The sequence below is a fragment of the Lissotriton helveticus genome, chromosome 1_1, assembly GCF_964261635.1.
Source record: "Lissotriton helveticus chromosome 1_1, aLisHel1.1, whole genome shotgun sequence".
NCBI lineage: Eukaryota > Metazoa > Chordata > Amphibia > Caudata > Salamandridae > Lissotriton > Lissotriton helveticus.
The window spans coordinates 1,011,467,398-1,011,487,464 of NC_136057.1; the positions used below are offsets into that span (position 1 = coordinate 1,011,467,398).

The 20,067-nt window shown below is 45.1% G+C and overlaps 1 protein-coding gene across 15 annotated transcripts in view; it reads right to left on the bottom strand.

Annotated features, from left to right (window-relative positions):
- Nucleotides 1-20,067, bottom strand: part of IMPDH1 (inosine monophosphate dehydrogenase 1) — a 378,440-nt gene that overhangs the window by 179,531 nt on the left and 178,842 nt on the right. The gene's annotated exons all lie outside the window — the stretch shown is intronic.

Below are 20,067 nucleotides of genomic sequence, written 5' to 3' on the forward strand. Positions count from 1 at the left end.
GGAGAAACACGAGAGACGGCCTGCGCCCGTCAAAGTGAAAGTACGGCCGGCGGAGGGCATTGCTGTGGGGAGGGGGGGAGGAGAAATGCGACATGGCGGGCAGGGGAGGGGGCGGAGCGGGGAGAGCGGCATGAGGGTGTGAAGCAGCAGGGGCCTTTGAAGTGAAGCTAAGCTTCACTTCAAAGGTGTGGGAGGAGTGCTCCTGGTGATTGACTGGCGATTTGATGATGTGCACGCGCATTTTAGGTCAATGCGCTTGCGCATTGACCTAAAAGCGCACGGGCACAGCATCAAATCGCCAGTCAATCGCCAGTCTAGGTAAAGCTTATTTAAGCCCCTATAGTCTCGCTCTGCTCAATGCGCATGCGCATTGACAGGTCGCTAGACCTAAAAATCACAGGAGAAGAAATTAGAGGGAATACAGCTGCATCTCGACACAAACCCCCAGCGTATTGAGGAATGGTGCACTGTCCGTAAAAACCTATTGGAGGCCCTACACCACCTGGACAAATGTAATTATGTAATCTATAGACAACGCTTACACATGGAGGGGGATAGATCAGGGGCTCGGCTAGCTAAGTTAATAAGAAATGAGAAACCAGTATCGCCTATAGTACAGATGGAGGCAACTGAAGGGTCCGTGATATATAATCAAATGGCGATTCTAGACGTTCTAATGGAGCACATGGCTGGGCTTTACGTAAAACAATTATCCCCTCCCCTGGAAGGGATAGGAACAGTTCTGGACTCCCTGGGTCTCCCCCAGGTAGAGAAGGAGATGAGTGAGAGCTTAGATGCCTGGATGACAAGAGGAAATATTAGAAACCATCCCGAGACTAAAACCAAGCCAAAAAAGTTAAGGCATCGACGTTTTTCTGTCGGAGTTTTAGAAGACGTTTGCACCAACGTTAGTCGATTGCTTGTTAGAAGTATATAATGAGGCTCTGCAGCTCCATGTTCATCCGCAAGCGCAGCACTGCCCATAATTTAACACGGTTAACACATGTAGGGCACTCCCCACCCATAGTAGGAGAGGACCACGTCCTGGCGTTGCGACAGAGCAGGCTTTTGATTGGGTAGATTGGTCATATCTATGGGCAACACTGATGGTAATGGGAGTGGGGGCGGATTTCTCAGGTGACTACAATTGTTATACACAGCCCCTCAAGCCCGGTTGCGTATGGAGGAACTAATTTCAAGGGACTTCACACTGCAAAGAGGCACCAGACAGGGATGCCCTTTGTCACCTCTCCTTTTTGCTGCAGCAATGGAACCACTTGCTGAGTTCCTGTGACAACAATTGGAGGTCTGGGTGTAAAAAACTGGGGGACACTAATCATGTGGTTTCTATGTATGCAGACAATACTTTAATATATATTCGACAACCAACACCCCCTAAATTATTAGAGATACTGCGTGAATGCGGCGAAATGTTCAGACTAAAAATAAATCAACATTACTACAGATAGGGCAACTAGCCCAAGCGCCATGGGAATCACTACCAACGGTGGGACTCCAATGGGGGGGTAACTGACCCAAAATATCTGCGAATTAGATTAGCAGGTTCCCCCGAGAGGCATTTGAAACTAAACATAGAGAGAGTGGTGGAGGGTGTGAGGCTCAGCTCCGCTTTTGGCAGCTTATGGGAGCTTATGGGTAGAATTGCTATTATAAAAATTATCATTCTACCACGGTGTTTATACGTGCTACAATACTTGTTCTATGAGTCTATGAGATCTCTAACCACTTTTTTTAAAACACTAAATAGACTGGTAATAGAACTGCTATGGGATCTAAACGCAAAAGGGTGAGATTAACAACACTGCAGAGAACGGGGCAAAAAGGAAAAAGGGGGGGGGCTGGAAGCTCCCCATCTGGCTATATACTATAAGGCTTCCTAGCTTTAACACGCAATTCACTGGCTAGATGAAAATGATAACTGGGAGAAAAGGCTTCTTGCGGGAATCTATGCGGGAGGCTCTCTAGCGGGACTCTTAATGACGAAGCAGGAGTTTCTCACGCCTGCTCCTACATAATTCAACACATGGCACGGATATTGGAACGCACGGTTAAAGTGATAGGTCATGCCCCGTATATGCCGCTCAGGGTAAAACAACCTTTTGCAAAAATAGCTGACTCCATCTCAGTCCATAAATGGAAAGAAGGCGGTTGTCTGACAATGGGAGACCTTTTCTCACACAAACATTTTATCACCCGCGAAAACGCAAAGGCTATGTTTGAGTTGGGAAGAGCATTACAGAATTAGGGTAAACCCAATAAGTGTCACTGGGACCTGGGTGCTTATAGGTGCGTGTAAGAATGGTCCCAGAACACTGGAGACATACAAATAACACAGAGTAGAAAAGAAGTAGGAAAAGACAAATGAGAGCAATTCATAGCCACATTGTTATTTATTCACAATGTGCTCCGGTTAGAAAATAAAGTTATCGACATTGCTTACCATCATATAATAGCGTGCCCCAAAGAAGGGAGGGGAGCTGATCTAAAGCCTGTGGAAACGATACCTGCATGCAGAGCGGTGAAGGCTCCGCGGGCAGCACTCGTCAGTCCAAGTACACAAATAAATAATGTGGCTATGAACAGAGTTGGGAAGAGGGCAATTTTTACAATACAGGAAGATATCACAGGTGACCAGAGAACTATGGGTGTCCTTCCAAAAGGAGACACCGGTAACGAATGTGTTCCAAGTTATGCTGTACATGGCGCAGAGAGGACGCTTCATTGCGCACTAATATTGAGCACTATTGGAAGATCTAATAGTCCTAACTTTGCCGGTTCCGGCGAGATGGGAAGAAGCCATGGGAGGGCCCCTTTCGGAGCAGGAATGGATCAAAGTACACAAAGGGGTAAAAGAAGTGCACGGTTTAAATTGGTCCAATATAATTTTATACACCAAACCTATCTGTCCCCTAAGTCGTTAAGTAAAATATTTCCGACTCGGTCTGATGAGTGCCCCGCTGTAGAGCTCCAGAGGCGGATTTTTGTACACATGGTGTGGCCTTGTCCAGTCATGGTTGCATTTTGGACCGATTTCGCAGATACATTTTGAAAGCCACGGGATGGGTGGTCCCCAAAGTGATACGTACAGTGCTGCCAGGACGATTACCCACCTACAAAAATAAAAAACAAAGTAGGAAATCTGTAATGCTGGGGCATGTATTGGCAAAAAGACAAATTGCCATTTCGTGGAGGAGTCCCAACCCACCCCGCATAAAGATATGGCCGAGTGACGTAGGTGAATGGACGGCAGCATTACGTATGAAAAGGGTCTGACATGACGAAAAACTGGATGACGACATAAGTGCATTGTCGGTAATGTTAGCAGACATTAGGATGTGCAGACATAAATGGCAACACCCAACACGAACACCCCACAATAATAGCATTCCACAGACAGTAACGAAACGTCAAATAAGAAACAGATATGACACATGAGGACATTAGATAGACAAATGGAGATTCTGGAAGAGCTAGGACTAAGATATGGGGCTGGGAGGGGGGGGGGGGGAGAGATAAAACGGGGAATAGGGGGTACTCTTGCTAACTAAAGTTATATATTAGGGGTTGGCAATAGAGCACAGTTATGCTCTGGTGAAATGTATAGTAGTAAGAAGCAAATCAGGCTCGAAAGTTTGCTGTGGTTCTACATTTATATACAGACTGGATATTGTCTTTGTGGTTTGTACAAAATGCCAATAGAGACATTTAAAACATTTTTTTTTAAAGTATAATGATGATGAAGACATGAATAGGGCACATTAGAGCACTGAAATGAGAAGCACTTATTCTGAACTCACATATTTGAAAGTTCTTTCATGCGCGATGAGGAAAGAAAATTGTTTTGGTGCAATGAAACATTTGCCTAATATCACACAACTTAACGGGAAGTCAGTTTTCCCTTTGTACAAATCAGCTAGTAAATGTGAATCTATTAGTCTAATTTTAAGGCGTTGTTTATACAGATCACTGCATTTTATTAAATATGTCGCAAACTTGACCAGTAGGATTTCAAGTGCTTTACATGAAGACCACTTACATTACACAAAGTCACGTGCATTATTTATAGGCAGGATGAGATTATGTGATTTGCCCAGAATCACAGAATGTTGAGCCGATGCAGAGACTCCAACTTGGTTCCCCAGTTCCTCAGTCTGCAGCTCCGACTAACACCATATCCGATACAGGGAGGGAAGCGAACAGAAGCTGTATGAAAGTTTGGTCGATATGAGCTATGGGTTTCAAGAGGGCCTTGAGCGGAGACAAAACTAGTCTTCAGGCTTAAACCTGACTGGAGCAGTCAGTGGCTCGCTCATCTCTATTTTTAATGTTGGGAGGGGTTGTAGAGAGTGCTGCAACATAAAACAAGCATTTGCAATTCAATCGGTCTCGCATTACTGATGGTTTGAAGTATTGGCATTGCAAATAATAATGCAAAGCCAATAGCTCATACATGGAAGACCTAGTGCATTGCAAATACTTGCATAGTGAGATTGGAACCAGCATTGTATGTCTCAATGCAGTATTGCAAACTGCTCCTAGAGTTCCCTAGTGAGCAAGGCACCTGCACTGCATGTCTCAGTGCAGTACCGCAAGCTGCTCCTAGAGATCCCTAGTGAGCAAGGCACCAGCACTGCGGACCTCTTTTGGTCATATAAGGTATTGCTCCCTGCAGAATATATCGTAAATCCACCCTACCCATAATGCATCGCATGCAAGACAGTGCTACGAGTAAACTTAAATAGCTATGTCCATATATACAATTAGTAGCTTTAAAATGTGACAAAAGAATTATTACCTTAATTTAGGATTAGGTTGTACTCAGTGTGGAGCTGATGAAGGGTAAGTTTTAGATGGTCTAATATAAATGTGAGGTGTTCTAGTGAGTGAAGTAACCACTACCAGCCTAGCTTAGGACCAAGTGTGTGTCTTGCCTGAATCCTTTTAATATAGTGCCTTGAGCTGTAATTAAAACCTAGGGAGTAACAACAGATGTAACAGGTGGTGTGCTCATGAGAAGTTACAAGAAGAGAAATGGTAGTACTAAGGAGGGACTACTAAGCCTACTGACCAATGAAAAGCCACCATTGACAAAGGAAAGGGACAGGAACCTTTTAAAAAGATGGGCGGAAAGTGGGTGGAGCTTTATGCCCATATCCAGAATACAGCATGTCTCGAAGAGACGGCGCAAGCACCGCCTAGGCGAGACCTTAAAATATTAAATCCATGACCCCATATTTTTACCAAAGCACTCCGAGCTGAAGCTCTAAGATCTTCAACTGCAGTATGGAGGCTCCTTGAGGTGAATTATATGGCTGCATTTGGTGGCCAGAAATTTTTTTTATAAGAACGACAAACACATACTGATTTTTTTTAATAAAGCTTTATAAAAATAATATCGGGGCAGTCGTTTTTGTAAAAAATGTCAATGTGCGAATTCATGAAATAGAAATTTGATTACAATTATTGGCAACTTTTTGATAAAAACAAAAAGATCGGCGCTATTTATGTTGAGGTGCTGACCCTTCGATAAAACCAATAGTACCCCCGTGTTAGTTTGATCTTTTTTCTGAATACGTGAATTTTTATTCACAGATTGCTTAATGTCCCCTGAGGAAGGGACCTCGTCCCGAAATGCATAGGGACACCTTCAACGCAATTGGTTAACCTGAGACACGATGAACTTATTCTCGCATTGAACTGAGATCGCTACGATTTAAATATGTGATCCCCCAAAATAAATACCTTTCTCATGAACATTCTACGAAGTGTGATTCCTTATATACCATTTGGATTACCCTATCGTGAACTTTAAAGGAGAAGTTATCCTCATCTGGAGTGCCAATGGAAATTGTGTAGGTGGTTCCTACACACCTCTCTAATTTTGTTCAAACTTTTGTGTCCTGACTGGCCAGGTAGGACCCACTCCAAGGCACCCGAAGATACCAAGTTTTTCGCATTTTTTACCCTGTTTAAACTCTACCAAACTAGAGTGTGCCGCACTACCAACCCATTGTATACTCTAATAATTTATAGCATGAACTTTCTGCCTGGTTTCACTTTAACTATTAGTCAAGAATCATTAAGACAGCCCTAGAACAATGTGAGAAGAAATATATGAGTTCAGGACATTTAAGTCTGTTCCTTGGCTGCATAACTCCTGGCTAATAGTTGAAGTAAACAAAGACAGAACAGTAACGTGAAAAACCTCGAGAAAAACATAGGACATTTGAATTCCAAGAAACTGACTCAATATGGGGCTGTATAAACAAAACTCTGTTCATAAATAAAATGATCCGGAGTTCTATAAAATACCCGAGACAGCAAGTAGTTGCTGATCAGCCGTCTTTGATAGTAAAACAGTCTCCTGCAGAATGCACCCATCAAACCTGGATAAAAACATAACAAGCGGCGCAGCATGCTCCGATCTAAATGTCCCTGCTACAGGGGTGTGGAAATTATTAAAATATCTACTTGTCCATGGGACATGTTGCTTCATAAATAAATATGCCTCTTTATTCTGCCCGCCGTCACCCCACATGTTGATATAACACGGTTGTTACAACAACTGTGTTGTAACAAAGCATACCATTATCCCGCAAGTCGTAACAACGACTTGCAGAGGGGGGAGCTAAATGTTGGTATAGTATAATTTACTATTCCAACTCCAGTCTGTGTGGACAGTAGGGAAGGTTTTGGATTTTAACACCATCGGTGCGGCGCATTTTCCCGCTGAAGATTCGAAAATCCCGCGGTTCATGACGAGCTCAGCTCGTCATGAGCGTACGAGAGGTGTACTTCATGACGAGCTGAGCTCGTCATCAGCGTCTAAGGGGTTAAACCCAACACCTTCTCCCCCTTCCGCAAGTCCCGGTTATGACTTGCAGGGTAATGGTATGCGTTGTTACAACGTGGTCATTGTAACAACTGCGTTGTAACAACATGCGAGGTGACCGATTGGTAGTAAGGGCTATTTACCTACATAAATCTAGAGGTCTTGTAAAAAAAAAAAAAAAACACTTGTACCTTCGGCGCCACATAGTGCAACAATAAATTATGGCAGCGATCTTATTATATAGGAGCTCTGATAATAGCCTGTCTGATCATGACAGGGCTAATAGTATAGCTGGGTTTGAATTCTAGCAATTCTTTTATTTTGTCACCTTTCCACATGCCTACATACTGAGGCTGGAGGTAGTATTAAGCAATATTTCCCGGGTTGGAGTGAGTTTTTGAGTATGTGCAAACCTACTAACTTGCACGTTTTAGGACTTTTCACCAGCAGTTCACATATATTTCTAGAAGTATGATTTCCTGGCCTAATCCTATACATTATTGTGAATTCATGAAAACCATAAATCTGGACTTCAGCAAGGACATATACACCATAGGTGCCCTTTTGTGACTTAATTTAAGAATTGGGCCCCTAATTAGTTCCTAAGACCTTTTGTTTTTATTAAAATGTGGTCTCTCTATCTATAGGCTGGCTTCACTGAGAGCGACAGCATTCTGTTGTTTCACAAGAAGCAGATCAGCAAAGTAGTTATGTTCAGTGGAAGGGACTACTGTGGCAATGTGTGCTTTTTGTCATTCAAACAAATATTCACTGGGTGGAATTCATATAAACCTGATCCCCAGACATATTGTTTGGGGTCAAGTTTGTGTTTATTTTCTCCTTGGGACAAGTAGACCCAACCCCCTGCATTACAAACCCTCTGGCTGCCAGTTGACATCAAGGGCATTGTCTACAGTTAAGGTAATATGCGTCCATATGTTATGCGTCCATATGTTATGCGTCCATATGTTAATGTTGTTGAACTTGCATTTATGGTCCATTAATGCAAAACCTTATTAGAGTGAGCACTCTAAGGAAATGCTGTATGCTCGTCCACACTGCTGACAGTGGTCCCAGTATAAAAATATACGCCCACATTTGTTCACACAACAATAAAGTTTTACAAAACCATGTCAAAATACATGCATTGACAAACCAAAAGGCGGACCACCAATGACCGACCTATCGGCTTTGCCAATGAATATTTATTTTCATGTTTCCCATAATCTTCTTGAAACTGGTTACAATGATTTTCTATTCTGAATATATATATGGGAATACTAGCATGCATCAACATTTTACTAGAGAATGCTTAAAAAATGGTACCTAAAATTTCAGAGTAGTATAGCAAAACATTTCCTAGTTGCATATTTCGTTAACATTTTATTTTGAAAGCATAAACTCATCAATCTTGCTTTCAAACTTCAGAAAATATTTGCATCTAATCAGAGAGCATTGTGGGAGCATTATATGTAGCCTCAAATGTTTACGCTTTGCCACGTGCACATTTTTATACTGGGACCACGGTCAGCAGTGCAGTCCGAGCTTACATTTCCTAAGAACGCTCATTCTAATAAAGGTTTTGCATTAATGAACCAAGATGCAAGTTCCAACCGCCGTAACATTTTTTTTTATTCAGTTCAAGGGACTCTAGTGAGAGAGAGAGAGAGCGAGAGAGAGAGAGCGAGAGAGCGAGAGAGCGAGAGAGCGAGAGAGCGAGAGAGAGAGAGAGAGAGAGAGAGCCTCTAACCCAACCGTCCGGATATACAAATATTTTGTAACTTTTCTCAAAAACGAATCAACAGATATATACAAAATAAAACAAGCATTGGCAATACAATAGGGCTCGCATTAGGAAAGTTTGAGCTATTGGTCTTATGAAATTTTTTTTTATTTATGTGTTATTTTTTAAAATAGCTAAATTAATAGCTTTGTCATTTACAATGCCAATAGTTCTAACTTTCGCAAACACCTTTAGCATTTTTAATGCAACATGTTTTGTATTTACGTGACTTAGATGTATTGATATTACAAATAACAATGGCTTTTAATTTTTTTTAATAATTAATACTTAAATAATTTATTTAATTTGTAATGGCAATAGCTTAAACTTTTGTAAATAACTTTTGTGAAGATTATGTTCAGTGTTTTTTATTGTGACGAAAATCCAAGAACAGAAGTGAAATATTAACATCTTTTTGTGATTTGTAATAAAGCATGAAAGCTTGAAAACAGCTTGAAACATTGAAAGAACATATTTGAACCAGTGATGCTGTGGTTGCGCTGAGTGATGCTGTGGTTGCGCCGAGTGGTGTGTGCATCGGTGGAGCTTAGTTGGAGCATCGGTGGAGCTGTGTGGTGGGTGCATCGGTGGAGCTTAGTTGGAGCATCGGTGGAGCTGTGTGGTGGGTGCATCGGTGGAGCTGTGTGGTGGGTGCATCGGTGGAGCTGTGTGGTGGGTGCATCGGTGGAGCTGTGTGGTGGGTGCATGGGTGGTGGGTGCGTCGGTGGAGCTGGGTGGTGGGGGCCTCGGTGGAGCTGGGTGGTGGGGGCCTCGGTGGAGCTGGGTGGTGGGGGCCTCGGTGGAGCTGGGTGGTGGGGGCCTCGGTGGAGCTGGGTGGTGGGGGCCTCGGTGGAGCTGGGTGGTGGGGGCCTCGGTGGAGCTGGGTGGTGGGGGCCTCGGTGGAGCTGGGTGGTGGGGGCCTCGGTGGAGCTGGGTGCATCGGTGGAGCTGGGTGGTGGGTACATCGGTGGAGCTGTGTGGTGGGTGCCTCGGTGGAGCTGTGTGGTGGGTGCCTCGGTGGAGCTGTGTGGTGGGTGCCTCGGTGGAGCTGTGGGGTGGGTGCCTCGGTGGAGCTGTGGGGTGGGTGCATCGGTGGAGCTCTGTGGTGGGTGCATCGGTGGAGCTCTGCGGTGGGGGCATCTGTGGAGCTCTGTGGTGGGGGCATCTGTGGAGCTCTGTGGTGGTTGCATCAGTGGTGGTGGGTGCATCGGTGTAGCTGTGTCGGTGGAGCTGGGTGGTGGGTGCATCGGTGGAGCTGGGTGGTGGGTGCATCGGTGGAGCTGGGTGGTGGGTGCATCGGTGGAGCTGGGTGGTGGGGGCCTCGGTGGAGCTGTGTGGTGGGGGCCTCGGTGGAGCTGTGTGGTGGGGGCCTCGGTGGAGCTGTGTGGTGGGGGCCTCGGTGGAGCTGTGTGGTGGGGGCCTCGGCGGAGCTGTGTGGTGGGTGCATCGGCGGAGCTGTGTGGTGGGTGCATCGGCGGAGCTGTGTGGTGGGTGCATCGGTGGAGCTGTGTCGGTGGAGCGGTGTGGTGGGTGCATCGGTGGAGCTGTGTCGGTGGAGCTGGGTGGTGGGTGCATCGGTGGAGCTGGGTGGTGGGTGCATCGGTGGAGCTGGGTGGTGGGTGCATCGGTGGAGCTGGGTGGTGGGTGCATCGGTGGAGCTGTATGGTGGGTGCCGCATCGGTGGAGCTGTATGGTGGGTGCCGCATCGGTGGAGCTGTGTGGTGGGTGCCTCGGTGGAGCTGTGTGGTGGGTGCCGCATCGGTGGAGCTGTGTGGTGGGTGCCGCATCGGTGGAGCTGTATGGTGGGTGCATCGGTGGAGCTGTGTGGTGGGTGCATCGGTGGAGCTGTGTGGTGGGTGCCTCGGTGGAGCTGTGTGGTGGGTGCCTCGGTGGAGCTGTGTGGTGGGTGCCTCGGTGGAGCTGTGTGGTGGGTGCCTCGGTGGAGCTGTGTGGTGGGTGCCTCGGTGGAGCTGTGTGGTGGGTGCCTCGGTGGAGCTGTGTGGTGGGTGCCTCGGAGGAGCTGTGTGGTGGGTGCATCGGTGGAGCTGTGTGGTGGGTGCATCGGTGGAGCTGTGTCGGTGGAGCGGTGTGGTGGCTGCATCGGTGGAGCTGTGTGGTGGGTGCATCGGTGGAGCTGTGTGGTGGGTGCATCGGTGGAGCTGTGTGGTGGGTGCATCGGTGGAGCTGTGTGGTGGGTGCATCGGTGGAGCTGTGTGGTGGGTGCATCGGTGGAGCTGTGTGGTGGGTGCATCGGTGGAGCTGTGTGGTGGGTGCATCGTTACAGAGGGAAGGAACCTGTACTTGGAGGAAGTGGGGAGAAAATCAGTAGGGGATAGGTAGAGCTTGAGCCGGGAGAGAAATGCATCTACAAGCGGCTTGCCAATAGTGAGATTACAAAGCTTCACACACGAAGCAGAGTCGAGGAGTTTGACAGAAACAAAGGTCACTCCGGGGATGGGTACAAAGCAAAAAACTAAGTTTTTCATGAAACAAGAGTAAACTGGCAGTGGAACTACCCAGACTACCGGAGCAGTTTTGAGTTTCTTAGCACACCTCCGCCTGAGCCCGCATTCAAGGAAAGATCAAAATGTCAAACAAACATGGGCACTCTTCATATGCAGCCGCCTCTTCCTCGAGATGTCAGCGCTGCATTGCTAGGCACTGCTCGTCAGACAATGTCCACAGGAAAAAAAGAATATATCCTTAAATGCGCAATGAAAACAATTACAACTGGCAAGGTGATCTGCAAGAACTATACTTACAGAGGGAAGGAATCTGTACTTGGAGGAAGTGGGGAGAAAATCGGTAGGGGATAGGTAGAGCTTGAGCCGGGAGAGAAATGCATCTACAAGCGGCTTGCCAATAGTGAGATTACAAAGCTTAACACACAAAGCAGAGGAGTTTGACAGAAACAAAGGTCACTCCCGGAATGGGTACAAAGAGAAGGGTTTAGTCCGGGAGATTGATGGGAGTGAGTAAGGGTGACGAGAATAGGGTGAGGGAAAGCTAGAAGACATTCAACCAGAAAAGGAAAAGCTGCCATGTTAAAATAAACGCGAGACACGGCTTGGCGGCCGTGTAAAGTGAAAGTGCGGATGGCCTGGGCAGTGAAAGGGGAGGAGAAATGCGAGTCACGGCAGCAGCAGCCTTTGATGTTGCCGCCGGCCGTGCAGTGAATAATTAGGGGAGGAGAAATGCCGGCTGGGGGAAGCTGAGATGCCTGTGGGAGGGAGGCTTTGATGTGCTGGTGGCTTTGATGTGCACGCACTTTTTGCCAATGCGCTTGCGCATTGAGCTTGTTTTTCTCGGGCACAGCAACAAAATCGCCGAGATGGTTAAGCTCTAGTTAAGCCACAATATAGCTCGCCAGCTATGCGCAAGCGCATCAGCAGGCGAGCCCTAAAAAGCAAATTTTCTGGACCAAGATCTAGCTTACCGCTAAACTTGGTGTAATTCCATTGAGCAGTTTTTGCGGTAGTAGTCTAAAAAAAAAAAAAAAAAAGTCTATGGTAAAAGCATGGGGATATTGCAGTTTGAAACTCTCACTTTTTCTCGACCCTCATTTGACAGATCACCGAAAACTTTTCATGCACAACCTAGGCAATAAAAATGCTGTGTTTTGGAAAATTTTGTGAAGAGTCGTCAAATGGTGCCATAGTTATTAGCAAAACAAAAATAGCATTTCCTTTGGGGAAAAAGAACAAACGTGTATTTGAAAAGCGCACATTCACCCAGACGGGTATCTTGATGTCTATTGTTACCCAACTCAATGGTACTCAATTTAATCGACCTCAGAAAGATGAAAGGCTGAGTGGACCCACCAGGATTTGAACCCGTTACCATGAGGTCGAACACAGGCCCCCACAGTGAACGCATTAGTCCACTGAGCCACCAGACCCAGATTGGAAATAATTATAACTACCCAGTGGTGACAGCCACTATATACATATATTTGAGATATAGATAAAGATATACATACACCCTCTTCACCCACTAGTCTGTGAAACGGGCATTCATTTTTCACTCCCATCTATTACGGCATGGGTTAAATTACTTTAACAGTTGACTCTTGCATTGCGCGTGGTGGAATTTTTCAAGATCACATGCACATGTGCCTGAAGATAAGGAGGGCACGACAGTGCTGGGACTGGCAGGCCAATGCTTTTTTTTGCCACTGCTTTCTTCTTTCCATTTTTTATTCCTTCTTATTCTTGTCAATTTTGTGTTTATACTAGGTCTTCAGATCACACTTACAGCAATGTGCACTGCAATGGGTGCATCATTTGCAGCCGAGTGGCAAATGTGAAGCTTCCTGTAACATGCAACATTGAAATTAATTATAAGTAGTTACAACAATCATAGCAAAGCATGGCTTAACCAATGCTGGGATGGGAACACACCCTTTGTGGTAAATGGGTGTATACCCCAACCCGGAGAGCCAAACAGCATGTGCCAATAGTATCTGGACATTTATGTGGGCCGTGTCACCCTAATCTAGTGTTTGAAGGGAGGCCTAGGCCCGTCCCTGATAATGACAGGTCCAGAACCTATACTATGATCTTGAGGGGGTACATCAAGTATGCCCTCATACTAAGGAGTGGACTTCTGTGCCTGTCCTGGGCACCTCATTTAAAGTGGTGGCAGGGTAGAATGTTATGTATCTGTAATGTAATCAGAACTTTTTCTCTGTTTCAGTGACCCTTACATTTTGCTCCATTCTTAAGTGAAACCCAGAGCAGACATCCTAGGGGGAAAGAGAGAAAGAATATGTAGCACCTGTATGGTTGTAGGACCGAGTTGTGGGAGTCTGTGTACTGAGGCCAGTAGAAACCATTTTGGGATACCCTTGGTTTAGCATGGCAGAAGATAAAGGGTGAGGAGAACTTCCTCAGCTAGTAGAAATGTATTTCCAACAATCATGGGGCTGGAGGGTGGAGTTTTTGTTTGGGGGGGCACTTCACTGTTAGTTGAAACCAAGTACAACTACGTATAACACTCTCAATAGTGCTGTATACTATTTCGTTTTGCTGGGTGAATTTTTGTTTTTCCATAAAAGATGAGCACTTCAATGGTGTGAGAAAGTGGCTCTATATATACTGGATAAAAGTAAGGTACAGTGTGTATAGAGTACACAATCCCCAGAGGTATAACAGAGGTTAAAGTCAGGTGTGACCTTACTCTCTAAAGTGGTAGCTTGGTCAAGCAGTACCAGAGGACAGTGCAAAGCATTTGTCGTACACAGTCAGCAAAAGGTTTCACACACAAGAACTGAACTCTGGGCCAATTGTTTTTATATCAAAAGATATCATTGTTTTATTTTTAGAACCAACAGGTATCATAATCTACTTTACTCAATATGAGCACTCTCAGGGAATTACTTTGCAGAGCGGCAATAAACTTTGTAAGCACAATAGGTACAACGGTTGCAGTAGGCAACACAATTCTAAACCCAATTTAACATTGAGCTGAATGGGTTTTTCTACATAAATGCAGTTGATTACTTTATAGATTACTTTTGTAACTCCAGGACTAGATCCTAGATTCAGGCCTGGGATCTAAGCTGAAAATAGTTTAGTAAAAACATTTTTGTCATTGCAGTGATTTTTAAAGAATATAAATGTATTTTCAAAGTTGACAAAAAAAAATTCATTGAAAAACTAGCATTGTTATCCTATGGAAAGAAATTCAAGTCACAGGTAAAGTAGGTTCTCGTTACTTTTGTAATCCAGTACTGGACTCCTAGGTTCAGCACTGGGGTCTCTACCTAAGACAGGTAAGTAATTACGTTTTAGTGGTTGGTACGATTTTTAAAGAATATTTGTAGTTTGCAAAAATAGAAGAAATTTCACAGAAAAACAGTCAATGGTTTCCTTTAGAAGAAAATTCAGGTTACTAGTAAACAAAGTTAGGATTACTTTTGTGGTTCAATACTGGGCTAAAAGGTACAGTACTGGCTTCTCTCCTGATCACAGGTGAGTACTTCGGAATTCGTTATTCGGCTGATTTTAGATGAATATTTTAAAGTTTCAAAACTTCACACTTGGAAGATTTTGAGAGTCAAACCAGTCCATGTTATTCTATGGAAGGAAAGTGAATTATTGGCTTTCAGGTGAGTACTCGACTGGTGACGTTAAGGTTCTGGGCATAGACTCAGGGTCCCCCAGGGTCAGGTACGTACAGTTGGTACACCCTCAGTGGCACTGGGGCAGACGGGTGCAGAGGTAGTCAGGCCCAATGTTATCCAATGCGAGGCAGGGGGCCTTCGGTTGGTGGCTTCTGGATAGCAGGCCACACGGCTGTGGGCGCTGGGCTCCTGGTCACTTGCTCAGGGCAAATGAGGAAGTAGATAAGGACAAAGGTTGCACTGCCAGGGGCACTCGGGCGACTGGGTGCAGGGTGATTTTGAGCCGTCGGGCGCTCAATGTTTTTTTAATGGAGATCTTGAAAAGGGAACAATGGCTGCAGGCTCGGGGGAGGAGGATCTTCTAGAGCGACCAACACTTAGAGGGGTAAGCTGGGATCTTGGAGGATAGGTAGGCACCCAGGAGTTGGGCACAGGGGGGCGTGGGGCGCTGGGGTGTCTTTTGAGGTCGGGAAATTTTACCCCCTGCTGGTTGCGGTTGGAGGGGTCCCTTGTTGTCTGGGTCGTCGAGGAGGGTCCTTGGGTAGTGGATTCCAAGTCTGAATCGCTGGGGGGACAGCCTCAGGGTCTTGATTAACTCCAGCACAGGCCAGGCTTGGCAGGTGCAGTGTGCAGGGTTCGCGCTTCCTGGCTGATGCCAGGGCTTCTTACTTGCTTTGAGCAGTACCACTGCTCGTGGGAGACCCAGGTAGTCAGAGTCACAAGGCAGTCAGGTCCTCCGAGGTTTTTGAGGTTGCTGACCACTGGAGACGCCAGGGTTTAGTAAGGGCAGGTTCAAGGGTAGACAGGCCGGTAGGGCTGGAGCCAAATCAGTTGGCATCTTCCTCTTTTTAGCAGCTGCACAGCAGGTTTTCTTGTTCCTTGTTCTTCTTTCTTGTTTCATAATCTGGATCTGTTGAAAAAGGTTCAGGGTGCCCTAAATACTAAATTTAGGGGCGTTACAGGTAGGGCAAGGGCAGGGACGAATGGGTCCCTGTCCTGGGGTGGGTACACCCCCTAGCCTGCTCCTCTCCTGTGGGAGGAGGGCAGGAGCCTAGCTGTGATTGGGCAAGGCTCCCCATCTTCAACATGGCCGGGGTCATGCATCACCTCGCCTCTCCCATCTGAGGGGTGGACTTGGCACAGGCTGGCACACCCTCCTTTCTGACGTAGGGTTTCCTGCCAGTCTTCCTGCCAGAATGGGGGTCAGAACTGGAGGGGGCCAGTTGCTGAGTACAGCAAGTGGTCTGGAGAAGCTCACAAAGGCGGAATGCCTTTGAAGCTTCCCCTGCCCATCCTGGGGGAGGAGGCTTGGCACCTCGTCCCAGGATGTGCATTTTTGCAGGCCCAGGAGAGCGGAGGATCTCCACCCAGGGGTCCAGCAACATGTCTGCTGTGTGGCAGCCTAGGCAGCCTCTCAGACAAGACATGGATTGTAGGTTAGGTTTCAGGCGGCATCTCTACGATGCCCTCTGTAGTGCATTTTACATTAATTCCCACACTGGCATCAGTGTGGGTTCAATGTTCTGAGAAGTTCGATATCAAACTTGTCAGCCTTCAGTGCAGCCATTATGGTGTTCGTAATGACAACCTCCCAGCACCATATTCTCTTAATGGCATCACTGCACGTACAGTGCCCAGGAATGGCCCTGGCTACTGTAGAGGCACAGGGCTTAGGCACCTGTGCCCACACCACTGGCATAGGGCACCCAGCTAGAGGGGTGGCTGGTGTATGCCAGGGCAGTGGGTTTGTGGGCCTGGCACACAGGGATGTGTGTCATGTCGACTCTTTGTTTAGTTCTGAAACCAGGACACTCAGCCTGCAAAGGCAGTGTGTGTGTGTGTGTGTCAGGGTACAGGGCCCCTAAGGGTGGCACAATAAGTGCTGCTGCCCTTAAGGGTCTTCTCTGGTCACAATGCCCTGGCTACCTAGGGTACCATTTACTAGAGGCTGACATGTTGCCAGAGATGCAAATTGGGTTTAGGCTTTAGTACAGTTTTTAGGGAAGGAACACAAGCCCTGGGTACCTGATTGGCAGGGACCCAGGGCACACCAAGGAAAAGTGCATCAGGTATCAGGCAAAAAGTGTGGGGGGGGGGGGGGTACTGCAACAGAAACTCACTTTCTCACACATGGACATTATGCTACTGTGTCCATTGAGATCCAATATCTTGCTCCCCCCATACACTACCTCCCTGAGAGCCCTGTGAATGCTCACCCTCGCTACACTGACAGCAACGTTTGGAAAAGACTGCACTTGCCCACTGTGTACAACAACAGTAGAACGTCCCTACCGGAAACCAGTGGGAAATACCCTCAATCCCCATGGTTATTGCTATTAGTAAAGCACAGCCTGTCAAAAAGGAACCACAATTGCAACACGTCTATGGAATTAATAAGTTACTAACGGAGGCTGAACTATATTAACAGGTATTATTTTATTTTTTACGTCTAGATAATTAGGATTTTATCTGCCAGGAACAAAGGTTTCAGGTATTTAATCAGTGGTAATTAGCTATGGCTATATATAAAGAAAATTTAAATAGAGAATAGTTTCTGAAACTAAGTTACATAACTTATCAATGCAGCCTGAGGCGCTCTGATAGCAAATGAATTCCTGGACAGTATTATACAGAAGCCAAAAGTGAACAATTAATACAGATATTAACGCAGGTATTCAACTATATCTGAAGAGATAATGAACTAAAATATTCAAAATATGTATTTTCACCTGTTTAAGGAAGCAACAAAACTAGCATAACTTACATAATATCATTTGTTATTCAAACCAATGTCTATGCTTCGGTAGAAGTAATGTCACATCCTAACATTGCTTTATCATTAAAGTTTCGTAGAGTGTAGGGCTACCCTGAATACGGTTTCACAGCACTAAGTAGTAGTCTAAATGCTTACAGTTCCTTTTATTTCTGCTCAGAGCATTATTAAACCATGGAGCTGGAGGAAGAGATCTACAATGGATAATATGTTTGATGGGTAGTAGAGAGTCAAGTGAGAATCTAAATCAGTTATCAAGTCAAGAAGAATCAGCCTTCACTGAGTAGCTCAAAGCCAGAGAATTTGTCTTTATTGTAGAGTACAGAGTAGAGGTATTAAGCTTCGATCAGTTCTTAAAGAGGGAGACTGGCCTGTGCATCGGATCTCTAGGCATACTGGGGGTTGACATAGTGAAGGGAATGGCTAGATGATCTGACCATACTAAAGGAATTGGGCATTGTCTGGAAATCATTTAGATTGGAGAATAGTGGGCCAAGCAAGTGTCCTGTGACAAGCATAGGGAGACTATTTATAAGATGAATGTCTATGGCCCTAAAATGATCCATCAGGGAGGAGGCTATTTTACAAGGTACACTGCTGAAATTAATGTTAAAATCGCGTAACACAATAAAATTAGCATACTTCAACGTAAAGGAAGAGAGAATTTCTAGGATACAGGATCAACTGTTAACTGCCGGCCCAGGAGGGCGATATATCCATGCAACAGACACTGTGAAGTTGTTTGTTAGCTTTAGCATTTGAATATGAGTAACGAGCTTTGAAGAGCTCACTCAGTATTAACAGTATGATTTTTTACATTGATGGGCAAGCCAATGTAAGTAAAAATGCTGAGCACTGAGAGCAGAGGCAGAAAAACTGCCAATACATGAGCCTGCGCAGGTGTGTGAAGTGATGCAGACACAAAAGCATACAACACCAAATGCATTGTTTGAAGATCCGCTGGTGTTTTTTTTTTAAAGTTTATCCTTGAAAGCATCAGGTTTACCAGAAAACCAGATAAACTACGGTTGTTAATGCACTTGCTGGTAAAAATGTTTAACAAGCATGTCACCGTTTAAATCCAGGCATCAAATGGATTGATATCAAGCGATGTAATAAAGTTTAACTTTTATACGGTTTAGTACCCAGATGATATGTAGCTTGACACAAACTCATTATTACAGCCCATGCCTGAACTAGTTATCTACTCTTTCTGAAATGAACTGTCTAGGCCTAGAGGGTTCTGTCTAAAATAATCAGTAAATTGACAACAACCGTGACCTTACAATAGAGTTCGGATTGATAAAAGTACAGGCAAAAGTGAAGCCTCACCCACCATGCCTCATGAAATGACAAAAGCTCCCAAATGCAGGTTCTTTTCACTGTGTATTGTAATTGCAATTAAGTGTGTTGAACAGCTTTCCAGGTTAAAATAGCAGCACATAACTGCAGACAATGCCACGGTAACTGGGTCGACATTTCAAATGAAATGGGGTGGAAATAAATAATCAATAAGCTGTACTGAGAGTGAACAGCTCACATGCCGCATATTAACTTAGTGTTCTGGCATACAATGAAAGAGCTAAATGTTTCTTCACATTTATCTTCGTAAAGGACTCAACCCAAACCCTTCCAAAAACCAAACAATTACAAATTCAACTCTAAAGGGCACATCATTGTCTACTGTCTCTTTAGCAGAGGACACAGGATTCCCTTAGATAGGCAGAGTTCCTTCAGGCATGTTATGTAGTTTTGGAGGGGGACTAAGTTATATAATATTTCATTAAAAATTATTGTCAGTGGAACAGGCATAATGTATGAAAGGATTGTGGAACCTAGGAACAGCACAAACAACTCAATAATACCTAGACAGGCTTACTACGCCCATAAAGATCCGCTACAAATTGCTTGTCAATGGAGGACTCCAACAGAATCCACCCTGTAAGGTCCAAACTGGTCCTAGTCCGAGCACAGCATCCTAGAAAGACTAAAAGGAGGATGACAATGCAGTGCACAGTGGAAAACTTCTTAACTTTATGTCTCATAATGGCAAACATTAAAGAAAGACTAACACTATGCGGGCGGATAGATCGTATTCCCTCTCTTGAGCTACATTTGTAAAACGCACAACTCCTAATCAATAAGATCAAATAATAGACAACCTCCTGCCACAGCCAGCAAAAGAAATCCGATTTAAAACATAAAAGTAAAAACTGACAATAAAGGGACCTGCAGAGCTAATCTGAGCAGTACGAATAAAACAAGTTAGAGAAAAAAGAAAAACACATCCTCATACATACATCACACTAATAAGCAATGCTTCCCAAACAAGTTTAACTGCACCCAAGTGGTCATCATGCACAACATGTAAACACTTCACAGAGCCTAAAAGCAAATTCAACATTCTTCCAACCGCACACTCGGAAGGTGTAGTGCACTACCCATGTGTTTAAGACTTCAGCACCGTAGTGCGTGCTATACAAATCTTCAATACAAAAAAAAGGACTGACATGTAACCTTAAAGCCTCAAATCA